The sequence below is a fragment of the Sinocyclocheilus anshuiensis genome, unplaced genomic scaffold, assembly GCF_001515605.1.
Source record: "Sinocyclocheilus anshuiensis isolate Anshui unplaced genomic scaffold, SAMN03320099.WGS_v1.1 scaffold657, whole genome shotgun sequence".
Taxonomy (NCBI): Eukaryota; Metazoa; Chordata; class Actinopteri; order Cypriniformes; family Cyprinidae; genus Sinocyclocheilus; species Sinocyclocheilus anshuiensis.
Window position 1 is genome coordinate 197,823 of NW_015539858.1, and position 12,759 is coordinate 210,581.

The window sequence follows — 12,759 nt, forward strand, 5'->3', positions numbered from 1 at the left end:
TCACCCTCATGTCATTAAAAACCTTTCTTTAGTTAGAATTTAATTTTGCTCTATTGTGGATGATACTGTTTAAGATCTTCCATGTGTCTGAAATATTGGGTTCATTTTGAACAACAATTAACAAAACTTACAACGTAAAGTAAACTTACGACAGCCGCAGGGCATTACTAGTTTCTCACACTGCGCTGGTGTGATCTTGGTCCACTCTTCTTCCACTCTCTTCCATAGTTTGGTAACTGTAGTGGGGGTTTTCTTAATGATAATTTTGTCAGCAAGGATTTTCCAGAGATTTTCAATCAGGTTTAGATAAAGACTCTGGGCCGGCCATTTCATTATTTCAGTGTTCTTGGCTTCAAGGAACTGCTTTACCTGTTTTGCAGTTGTTATATGTAAATGTAGCTGGTCATTCATCTGTGTACAAATCTTTGTCACAAAGTTGCTGGAGAACATGTTTTTTCTGTTCAGGGCTAAAATACACTGTTTAACATTAGCCTCAATTTCTGGCCCTATTTGCATGCCATGTTTTGCAGTGTGACGGGGACACTGTCTTGCATGAAAATTGCAGGCTTATTGGGAGATGCATGCAGGGAAAGTACGTCATGTTGCTGAAGGAGGTTCTGATAAACATTTGATTTCACTCTGCCATGTGTCTGTATAAGAAACCCAACTGCAGAAAACATTCCCCAAATCATCACACTTCCTCCTCCACCTCCAAGTCCATTGACTTCTTTACGCACTTGGGCTTCAGTCTTTTCCCAGTTTGACACCGAACATAATGTTTCCCATCTGACCCAAATAAATTAAACTTGCTCTCATCACTAAAGTGAACCAGTTCTTCTCTGTCCACACAACATGCTCCTCAGCAAAGCCTGGCCTAGCATTTTGATTCTTTCTGCTGATGAGAGGCTTCGTCGCTGCAGAGTGCGCTTTCAGTCCGACTTCTCTTAAACATGCCGAGACAGATCCAGACCCTGTTCAGCACTGAACCGGCGAGCAATTCCAGCTGCAGTGCTGAACCGATTCCCCATTGAAAGTCTCCGCATTATCCTGTCCTCTTGTGCATTTGTCTTGCATGGACGACCAGCCTTTTTGGGGGACTTGAATTAATTAGTGTCATTGTAAAGCTGCAATATTTGAGAAATCACAGATTTGGAAGGATGAAGGACCTTCATCTGGACAACCTGCTGTCGCAGGGTTTCAGTCTAATATATATATATATATATATATATATAAAGACATCAAATAATGTTTTGACACTGTTTCGCCTGCACTACATATATAATATTTCTATATCTACGTCTGTCTTTCTGTACACTTGTTCTGTGTTCATTTGGCTGCAAGCCGCTCAGAATCCTCAGTGCTCGCTTTGAAACAGAGAGTTTTTCAGATTGTTCGTGATCTTCAAGATCTCGCTGATAGTCTTCCAGGTGAAATAGACTGCAAGGACAGGTCAGTGTTTTTTCTCTGAGGTCCAGTGATAATGTTAGGGTTGGGTCCAGTATTGTTGGCTTTGTATTTTGCTCTTATCATTAGTTAAATACAAACTTTTTGTTGGGACTTCCTCAGCATTAGCTTACTTTTCTGGACATCAGATAAATATGGGTTATATGTAAATGTAGCTGGTCATTCATCTGTGTATCTCTATGTCACAAAGTTGCTGGAGAACATGTTGTTTTTTATGTTTAACATTAGCCCCAATTTTTGGCCCAATTTAAATTCCAGGCTAATCACCACTACAATTCTAGTGTTTGCGCAGTAGTGCATGATGGGTACAGATTTTGGATTTCAAACTTGTTAGAAGAACACATCCTGTAGTATATGATGCTTGAAAACTGTACAGTGCTATTAAGCAGTTGTCAGTTTTTGATAATGTTAAATAGCTTCAAACAAACTCTTTAAAACAGATATATTACTTTATACAACAGTTTGTTATGGGCCTGCAAACAGATAATCTGTTTTGTGAATGGAAAACACATTTTATTAACCAACCAGCATTAAGAGGAGTATTGTGGGAAATGCAGACACAAATGTACAATAAAGAAGGGCTGTTCAGCTCTGGTTGTTGAGGGCCACTGTCCTGTGGGATTTGATTGTAACCCTAATCAGAGCTAAACTCGGCAGGACATGGCCCTCCAGGAATAGAATTGAATAGCCCTTCAGTAATGAATTGAATTGTCACATTGTGTGGGCATGATTAGGAAAGGCAAGCATAAAGTGAATGTATAATCATGAATTTTGATTGCAGTATGCTCCATGTGCATCAAATACAGCTTTTTTCTAAAAAAAAAAAAAAATCTTAAATTCTCGTTTTTGTAAATGGCGTTTTCAACCAACAACCAACATTTTTGCTACACCACATTTTGGTGCATCTGATTTCATATGATATGGCCCCTGCTTGAAATGTAGAGGCAAAAGTTTGATTTCAAACCACAAAGCATAAATTCTACAGTCTGTGGTACATAATTCTCCCTGTGCTTGATTGAGTTATGACTGTCACGGGTTGCTACTGTGAGGAGCACGGAGCGAGGAAATATGGAATTCATTTCAAACAGTCTTTAATAAACTTCCAAAGGAACCAGGAGAACACACAAAGCAATGTAGACAAAACAATTCCAGACAAAGAAACACTCAGAACAGGCTAGAACTAAATAGGGCAGATAGCGAGGGGCAGACAAGGTGAGGAGGATAACTAATAATGAGATACACCTGGAACAAATCAAACTACATTGGAACAGAAACAGGAAGGACTAAATAAGGAAAACAGGAACTCAACGGGAACATACACGTGACAGATCGCCCCCCTCCCGGACGGCGCATCCCGCGCCGTAACAGTACCATCAGGGAGGGGGGGCGGGCGCCCTGGAGGCTGGTGCAGGACTGGAACAGGGCAGAGACAAGGAGAGCCTCCAGGGCGGATTAGGGAGCCATGGCAGATCAGGCGACTCAGGAGGCCATGGCGGAGCAGGGGACTCAGGAAGCCATGGCGGAGCAGGGGACTCAGGAGGCCATGGCGGATCCTCCGTGGCCTTAGCTGGCCGACACTGGAGCGAGCTCTGGGGCTGGAGCCGACACTGGAGCGAGCTCTGGGGCTGGAGCCAACACTGGGCTTGACTGGGGATCAGGAGTCCTCCCTGGGCTTTACTGGGGATCAGGAGCTCTCCCTGGGCTTGTCTGGGGATCAGGAGCCCTCCCTGGGCTTGACTGGGGATCAGGAGCCCTCCCTGGGCTTGACTGGGGATCAGTTACGAGGAGCAGGCACTGGGCCTGGAACCGACACTGGGGCCTCATGAACGCATGGCGGGCTTGTCATATTAATGTTCGTTGGGCTTGCCATATTAACGGCCGGTGAACTAGAGTAGGCCGCGGACGGCGGGCTGGTTCTGGCTCAGGGCAGGACGCCCAGGAATACTCGACAAAGGGGAGATCTAGGCGAGCTAAGGCGGAGAAACGAGCGGCAATTTCCATAGCCGCGGGGAAAACAAGGAAAACAAAACTTTTCAAAAAGGCGGAAAAAACAAACGGCACTCACTTTTTGTGTGGTCTGGAATTCTGTCACGGGTTCCTACTGTGAGGAGTGAGGAACGAGGAGACCAGGAGTACAAAACAAAGGAGTTTAATTCTTTTTTTCAGGGATCAGGGGAAAACTTTCCAAAACGGAAAAAAAATGAGGAGAAGGGGTTCAGCTTACTGTTTGTCAGGTCTGTTGTTCTGTCAGGGGTTCCTACTGTGAGGAGTGAGGAACGAGGAGACCAGGAGTACAAAACAAAGGAGTTTAATTCTTTTTTTCAGGGAATCACACGTAGCACGAGGAGTTGACAAACAATTCCAGACAAGGGAGAACAGAACAGGCTAGAACTAAATAGGGCAGATAACGAGGGGCAGACAGGTGAGGAGGATAACTAATAATGAGATACACCTGGAACAAATCAAACTACATTGGGACAGGAACAGGAAGGAAAAATAAGTAACAGGAACTCATCGGGAACATACACGTGACAATGACGCGATTTGTATTATTTCTGCAGTGTTAAGAGACTAGTGGATGATCTGTCTCAGACAGTTGCATCTCTAAGATGCGTTTTGTCGAATGGCAGCAAACCGTTTGATCCGTCAGATGAAGAAGCTAAGACTAAGCCAGAGAATCGAGACCAGAGCCATAGTCAGTCTGAGGAAGATGCTGGCAGACACATTGAGAGAGAGTGTGTGATGTCTCTGGATATCTCTGAGTATGAGCTGCAGATGCTGGAGCAGCAGGCCAGACACGAGCAGCTGGAGGAAGAGTGCATCTTAGCTTTCCAGGTGACTGCTGCATTCAGCTCCTCTGTGCTTTATCAGTGTGATTACTGATGTTTCATTATTGTTATGGTTTCCTTCAGACTCAGCAGGCATCAGCCCCCAAGAAATCTAATGACATGGAGAGTGATGAAGATTTTGATGATGAAATGATGAAGGTAAAACTGATTCATGAAGCTTACGTTATGTTTCCAGGTGTTAGCTGCGGAGTGATCGTTCACAAAAAACATTGTCACCCTTGTGTCTTTGAGGCTGTTCTTTTCTCTGTTGTTACATCTCTGTTGTCAAGCTCCAAAAATACCATAAATAGCCAAAGAAAGTCCAAAAAAACTCATCTTGAAAAACATGAGAATGAGATAAATGATGGTAGATTTCTCTGAAAACTCAAAATGTACTCAAATAGTTTGATGCCTAATAGTTTCCAAGAGTGGATCTTTACTTTTGTCGTGTTTGTCTTCTGTTTTGTTAGTGTGCTGCTGACATAGAAAGATTAAATGGTGAACATGGTCATGAGAAACAGGCACTTGTCCCACAGTCTGGTGCTGAAGATGAAGATGAAGATGACGATGTTGAGGAAGACGAGGAAGAGGGGTTTGGTAAATTTACTGTCCATGATGAACATAAATGGCCTTCCCAGATTTATATACAGTTATACAGTGCCTTCCACTAATATTGGCACCCTTGGTAAATATGAGCAAAGGTGGCTATGAAAATAAATTTGCATTATTTATCCTTTTGGTCGTTCTTTCAAAAAATGCATAAAATTCTAACCTATCATTGAAGTAAAACAGAGAAAATCTCTTTATGCAATAAATGTTTTTCTCTAGTTCAAATTGGCCACAATTATTGGCACCCAATTATTGCAACATCCTTTTCCCAAGATAACAGCTCTGAGTTTTCTCCTGTAATGCCTGATGAGTTTGGAGAACACCTGGCAAGAGATCAGAGACCATTCCTTCATCCAGAATCTCTCCAGACCCTTCAGATTCCCAGCTCCATGCTGGTGCTTCTCCTCAGTTCATCACACTCATTCTCTACAGGATTCAGGTCAGGGAACTGGGACGGCAGAAGTTTCATTTTGTGCTCAGTGACATATTTCTGTGTTGATTTTGATGTTTGTTTGCTGTCCGGCAGAAAAATAGGCCCACAACATTAAAGATCCAGCAGTATGTTTAACCGTGGGCATGGGGTACTTTTTATCCCTGTTTGCATCTGGTGGGTTTGCTGCCAAAAAGCTATTTTTTTTTAGTTTCATCTGACCATAGAGGCCAGTCCTGTCTGTTCCAGTCGTGTCTGACAACTGAATATGCTGGAGATTGTTTTTGGATGAGCGAGGAGGATTATTCTTGAAACCCTCCCGAACAACATGCGGTGATGTTGGGGCTGTTTGAAATTGTTTTTTTAGACTTTTTGACCCCAAGACTGAACTAATCTCTGCAGTTCTCCAGCTGTGATCATCGGAGAGTCTTTGGCCACTCAAACTCTCCTCCTCACCGTGCATTAGCTCGATTTAGGCACACGTCCTCTCCCAGGCAGATTAGTAACATCTTTAGTTGACTGGAACTTCTTAATTATTGCCCTGATGGTGGAAATAGGAATTTTAAATGCTTTAGCTATTTTCTTACAGCCACTTTTTATTTTGTGAAGCTCAACAATCTTGTTCTGCACGTCAGAACTACGTTGTTTGGTTTTACTCCTTGTGATGGATGATTAAGGGAATTTGGCCTTTGTGTTCCTCATATTTATAATTCTGAGGAACAGGAAGTCATGGCTGGACAATTTCATGCTCCTAGTCACCCTATGTATCACTATGTAGACTATGTTTTGTTTATTTGTTAGCAGCAGTTTTGAACTTGTTTGTTTCTGTTAAGATTCAAGCATCCCACAACCTGTTCCTGAACAAATTAAATGTCTAAAAATGTATTTTGGACGTCACAGCTTTAAACCATAAGTTTTGAAGTAATATTTGTGTGTCTTTTACTATTGCTTATGATTGTACATATGTTTATACGTAGTTGTTATTGCCATTAGCACACTTTTTTTTTGTTTGTTTTATATATGATCTGTCATATGATGCTTATGGCTTTTCAGGGTTCAGTGGAAAGTGATTCACTCTGTTCGCATGGAGAGGAGAGATAATCTTGTTGTCATGGTATAACTTTTTCTTGATCGTTGAAGTTATGAGATATTTACTAAATTATCTTGTAGTCGTTATAGTCATTTTCTGCCCAGCTCTAATCTGCTAAATGTGATTATGAGGCATGAAGACATTAAGAAAAGTGCTATACGAATAGATTTGACTTGACTTTGTGTTCAAAAGTCTGCTCTCATGAATGGCTGTGTTGGCAGGTTATGGGAAGAGTTTGTGTTTCCAGTTTCCTTCAGTGTACTGCCAGAACGTCAGTGTGGTAATTTCTCCTCTCATCGCCCTCATGGAGGACCAGGTGCTTCAGCTACAGTACGCCACAGTTCTTTAACTTAAATGGAGAAAATATCATAGCAAGATTATTTTCAGGAACATCACGATTCTTTGTAATGTTGGTTTTACTATTTTGCAAGTTGTCTGAGCAGTACAGCCAAAGTAATTTCCCTAGTTTAAAAACAAAGCCTTACAAGGTAACAAAATATAAAATTAAAAAAACAACGGTAGACATTTAGGCCAAAGAGGGCAAAGATAAAAATCTTTGTCATTATTTTATCTTTGTGATTAAAAAAATAAGAACAAAGAAACACATTACAAATACAAATAAAACAAACGGTAACACTTTAGAATAGGGAAGACTTATTCACTATTAACTACGACATTTCCCTCAATAAATTCCTAATTTGCTGCTTATTAATAGTTAGTAAGGTAGTTGTTAAGTTTAGGTATTGGGTAGGATTAGGGATGTAGTCAAGTCAAGTCAGCTTTATTTATATAGCGCTTTTAACAATTCAGATTGTGTCAAAGCAACTTTACAGATTGTGTCAAAGCAACTGTACAGCATTGTAACAAAGTTCGTAGTCACGGGAAGAAGGAGGCGGGAACCGGCGAACATTTAAGATTTTAATAAAATAAAGAAACACAAAATGAAAGTAAAGCGGCAGCCCCTCGCGGACGACTGCCGCACACAAAACACAAAATAAAGTCCAGGCCTGGTCCACTCTCCTCCAACACTGTCGTCACTCCTCCTTTTATCCTTCCGGAGCTCCTCCATGGGACTCGAGACCGGTGAGTGGCGCAGGTGTGCATTAGCATTTACTCCACCGGCCTCGCTCCGTTCCCATGGCTCTCGGCCCCGCCCCTCTCGTCACAAGCATTAATTAGGAAAATAGTGTGTCAAGAGGGACAGAAATCTCAGATTTCATTCAAAATATCTTCATTTGTGTTTCAAAGATGAACAAATGTCTTACGGGTTTGGAACAACAAAAGGATGAGTAAATGATAACAAAATTTTCATTTCTGCGTGAACTATTCTTTTAATCTAATAGAGATGCTGTGGAACGATTTCAAAAGCCATTTACACAATTTTATGACCAATTTTGTGAGCAATTATTGAAGAAAACCAACTCATTCCAAAAGGTTCACGTAGTTGTTTATGTCACTGTATATTGTCTCATATACATAATATTGTGACCTAAAAGCTTGATGTTGATTGAAAAAAATCAGTGGACATGTCACATTTAAACTATCCAAGAATAGTTTCACTTCAGAAGATTCAGTGATATGTGTTTAGCCACTGACTTTATTTTCCTGTTCTCTTGTCTCTAGGGGTCATTTTAAGGTGGTGTACATGACACCTGAACTCTGCTCTGGGAATATTCCTCTGCTAGCACAGCTTGACAGGACTGTTGGTAACTCAAACGGGAAGAAATAAATGGCCATTTGAAATGATTGAATACTTCACTGTAAATGAGGAACACTTCACTGTGTGTGTTTGTAGGTTTATGCGGTAGACGAGGCTCATTGCATCTCTCAGTGGGGTCATGATTTCAGAAGTGCGTATCGTGACCTGGGGAAACTCAAGAAAAATCTCCCTGGTGTAAGCCATATTTTCTTTCTACTTTGTGTCATTATGAAGTTATATACTGATACCACTGAATGATTGATTTGGATCATTTATGTGTCATTCCTAACATTTGACTGTTTAATTAGGTTCCTATTTTGGCGCTCACGGCTACTGCGAGTCCGTCTATCCGTGAGGACATCGTCAATCCTCTGATCACCTGCACCTCGTTCGACCGACCAAACCTCTACCTGGATGTCAACCGCAAGTCTGGTGACGTTATCCAATACCTCAAACAATTTCTCATAAAAAAAAAGTGTAGGCCATGCTGATTCTTGTAGTAACTTGTGAGGAATATTTTGCATGAGGAGTGTTTGAAGATTGCTTAATGCAGTGGCTTTTAAACCAGATGGCCAGGGCCCAGTAGGGTTCTGTACAATTACTTATTTTAAATAAGACAATAAGTTAAAGGGGTAAAAAAAAATAAAAAATAAAACGGATGTAAGCTGACATCAATTTTTTTTAAATAATAATTTATTCCCTCAACATTTGCCTTAAAATTTTAAGTACCAGGATTCTCACAATCTTGGAAAATCTGCATATATGAAGGCATTTTGTGTGATTTCTAGACTAAATTTTAATAATGATTATAATATTTTCTAGATATGTCAAGCTTTAAAATATTTTTGAGTAGAAATGTATATTTCTGAGTAAAATAATAAAAAAATCCCAACGACTCGTAAATGTACTTTTGAACAGTCAGTTATTGAAATTTCTGGAATTATTTGATTTAATTATTTTAATTATGAATAATAATTTTTTACTATTATTTTAATGTATTGCCAAACTCCAGTGCCAACTCAGAAAAATCTGATTTTGACCATCGAATTACACAAAAAAATTTAATCCAAAATCTAGAATTTGCCATTGTCTTACTCATTTTACTTATTTTGCCATTGTCTTATCTGATTTTAACACTAATCCTCTGAATCCAATTACAGTTTATTTACACGTTTTGTTTTGCAGGGGTGGTTTTGAGTTTGAAGGCTCAGCCATTGTGTGTCATGTTTAAGCTGGACATCCCGTGTGGAGTTTATCACGCGGTTCTGAGCATCAAACAGAGAAGAGAAACCCAGCATCAGTTCATGAGGGATGAGATTCAGGTGAATGCCATTGAAAGGCTTATTATAATTTTTGTCTCACACGAAACAGAAAGTTAGTTTTCATGATCATTTTCCGCCCTCAGTGTTGCTTAAATGTTTTTGTTTAAAAACATCACACCGCCTGAATAGCAGTATTGTCATCAGGTACCAGCGTTTGCAAACAGCATTTGTTTTTGTAGTGTCTAGTAGTCTTATGTTAAAGTGTCTATGTTTGTGACATCGTATGAACTGATGATGAGTAGCTGATTTGATAGTTTCCTTTTAAATGGTCTGGCTGGGGATTTACAGTACGTAACAGTGTTGGTTCTTCAAGGTTTTGTTGGCAGTGTGTGGTGGCCACTGTGGCGTTTGGGATGGGCATTAATAAATCTGATATCAGGAAGGTCATCCATTACGGAGCTCCCAAAGAGATGGAGTCTTATTATCAGGGGATCGGGAAGGCCGGTAGAGACGGGATGCCCAGCGCCTGGAGATATGGCCCTGAATAGGTGATAACCCATCCTCATTTTGTTAACTAGTTCAACTCACAAGACTTTTTTCTGTTGGACATACTTAAAACATATCTTCTTTGGGTCATGATGGCAAAAATGGAAAAGTATCTGAATTTAACCAAGTGCGGGCGAAAGTAAGTGAATATAATTTTGGGTGAATCCCATTACCTGTCCAGAAAATGTCAACTTAATCCAAAGAAAGAAATAAACACATTTGAGTTTCACAAAAAATATGGCTATTTAATAATGTCATAATAATATCATGAATTATTCAAAAGTTTTTCTTTCTTTCTTTTGATTTTAGGCATGAAATGAGACACTTTTACATATTTAGAAACACTTGCATTTGCACCAATTCTGTTGAGACATAATTTTCTTCATATTGTAAGGATGATGATATATTTGAGCATGATGAATTATGTCCTAGGTTGATTTTGTGTCATTTTGAAGATAAGCGTCTGAGGAAAGTGACGTCTGGAATTATGGGTAGCAGTGATTGTTGTGATAACTGCAGGTCAGGGTGAGTAAGTCTGCTTTCTGTGTGTCTTCAAACTGTTCTAATACTTCATGAAGGTTGATTTATTTGGGTGTGGTTTCAGTGTAAACAGAGAGGTGGCCCTGCAGGACTTTGGCTCGTGATGAAGGCCATCAGTGCTATGGATGAGAGGTTTGGCATCACAGCGCCCATCCTCTTCCTGCGGGGCTCAGTACGTCAAACAGAAAAACATTTAACACCAAGTAACTATGCTTTGATTTTGAGTCATAAAATTCTGAGTTTATTCACAATCATTTATCAGTCCAAAAAATATGTGCTCAAAACATTTCCATGAAAAGCATCAAAAGTTGAGGAAAAAAGACGTATATTGATGTAAATGTATATTGCGTAAATGAAGCCTTCATCTTTTATATGTGAGTTAGAGCTTGCTTAGAAATACATTTCTAATCCCTCTTTTAGACCTCTCAGCGGTTTCCAGATCATTTTCGGAAACACTCTCTCTTTGGTATCGGCAGGGAAATCTCAGAAACTTGGTGGAAAGCTCTCGGCCGAGAACTTGTTGCCAAAAAATATCTGATGGAAACCACGGGCCACCACAAATTTGCCACCCTCTGTAAACTCTCACCCAAGGTACTGGCTAAAGATTAGTCATGAACTATTAAATGAAGAATGTCATTAGAGGGGGAGAAAGAAGAAGAATGCATTGTGAATAAAAGAGTTCTGATTCTCTTTTACATCTTGACATAAACTTCATTATAAACTGATAAAAATATTTACAGTTACATAGCTACCAGTCAAACCGTAATAAGATAAATGAGCTTATTGTCCCATACAGCACCAGTGAAGAAGAGTAAGTGTAGGCTGGGTAATAATATAATAACAATGACAATCCATATCAAGTAAAAAGTAAAAGTTTGACTTAACTTGAAGAAATTATGACAGGAATATATTACTAATATAATTTAATTGTTTAATATAGTATATTACTAATGTATTTTTAAGGAATATTATACAACCAAGATATTTTTTCATCCATGTTTTAATATATAAAGTTCTGTTGTGCAAATTCATTTTGGCAAAAAATAAAATTGAACTGTTTTGTTGTGCATTTATTATTATATTTTCCGTTTTGATTACATTTTTAAAAGTTTTATTAAATTGTTAAAAGTTTTTTTTTTATTCATTTCATTAGACCCCATGTTGATAAATTTGTAAATCATAAAACACAGAATCCAGAAAAAATAAAAACACAGAAATTAGGGGAAAATAAAATGGATTTTACAGGGCCCTAATCTGAAATGTAGCTTACTTGTGGAGTTTGCAGTTGTTGTTTTTTTTTTTGTTTGTTTTTTTCATTAAAGCAGTGTTTTTTTGTTTGTTTGTGTCTTGCATTCAGAGTTTTACTTTTCATCATTAGAGTTTGCTGGCCTTTTTTGAATGTTTGTCTATCTGGATTTTTTTGTCTACACACCTGATTTTGGACTCGTCTCAAGGCGCAGTGAGTTTTTGGCTATTTTTGGAATATGGAGAAGGCATGAGACAGGGACAGTAGCATGTTGCTGTAAACGGTTCTAGAGGGAGCGCAGCAGCTTGAACTCTGCATTGGATTTATTGTCTGGATGTGTTTTAATCTATACTGAACAAAATTATAAACCCAACACTTGTTTTTGCCCCCATTTTTCATGAGCTGAACTCAAAGATCTAAGACTTTGTCTATGTACACAAAAGGCCTATTTCTCTCAAATATTGTTCATAAATCTGTCTAAATCTGTGTCAGTGAGCACTTCTCCTTTGCCGAGATAATCCATCCACCTCACAGGTGTGGCATATCAAGATGCTGATTAGACAGCATGATTATTGCACAGGTGTGCCTTAGGCTGGCCACAATAAAAGGCCACTCTAAAATGTGCAGTTTTACTGTATTGGGGTGTCCCGGGGGGTCCGAAAACCAGTCAGTATCTGGGGTGACCACCATTTGCCTCACGCAGTGCAACACATCTCCTTCGCATAGAGTTGATCAGGTTGTTGATTGTGGCCTGTGGAATGTTGGTCCACTCCTCTTCAATGGCTGTGCGAAGTTGCTGGATATTGGCAGGAACTGGAACACGCTGTCGTATACGCCGATCCAGAGCATCCCAAACATGCTCAATGGGTGACATGTCCGGTGAGTATGCTGGCCATGCAAGAACTGGGATGTTTTCAGCTTCCAGGAATTGTGTACAGATCCTTGAAACATGGGGCCGTGCATTATCATGCTGCAATGGTGATGGTCGTGGATGAATGGCACAACAATGGGCCTCAGGATCTCGTCACGGTATCTCTGTGCATTC

The 12,759-nt window shown here is 39.7% G+C and overlaps 1 pseudogene; it reads left to right on the top strand.

Moving 5' to 3' along the window:
- LOC107684869 (Werner syndrome ATP-dependent helicase homolog) overlaps window positions 1-12,759 on the top strand; it is a 36,354-nt pseudogene that overhangs the window by 10,759 nt on the left and 12,836 nt on the right.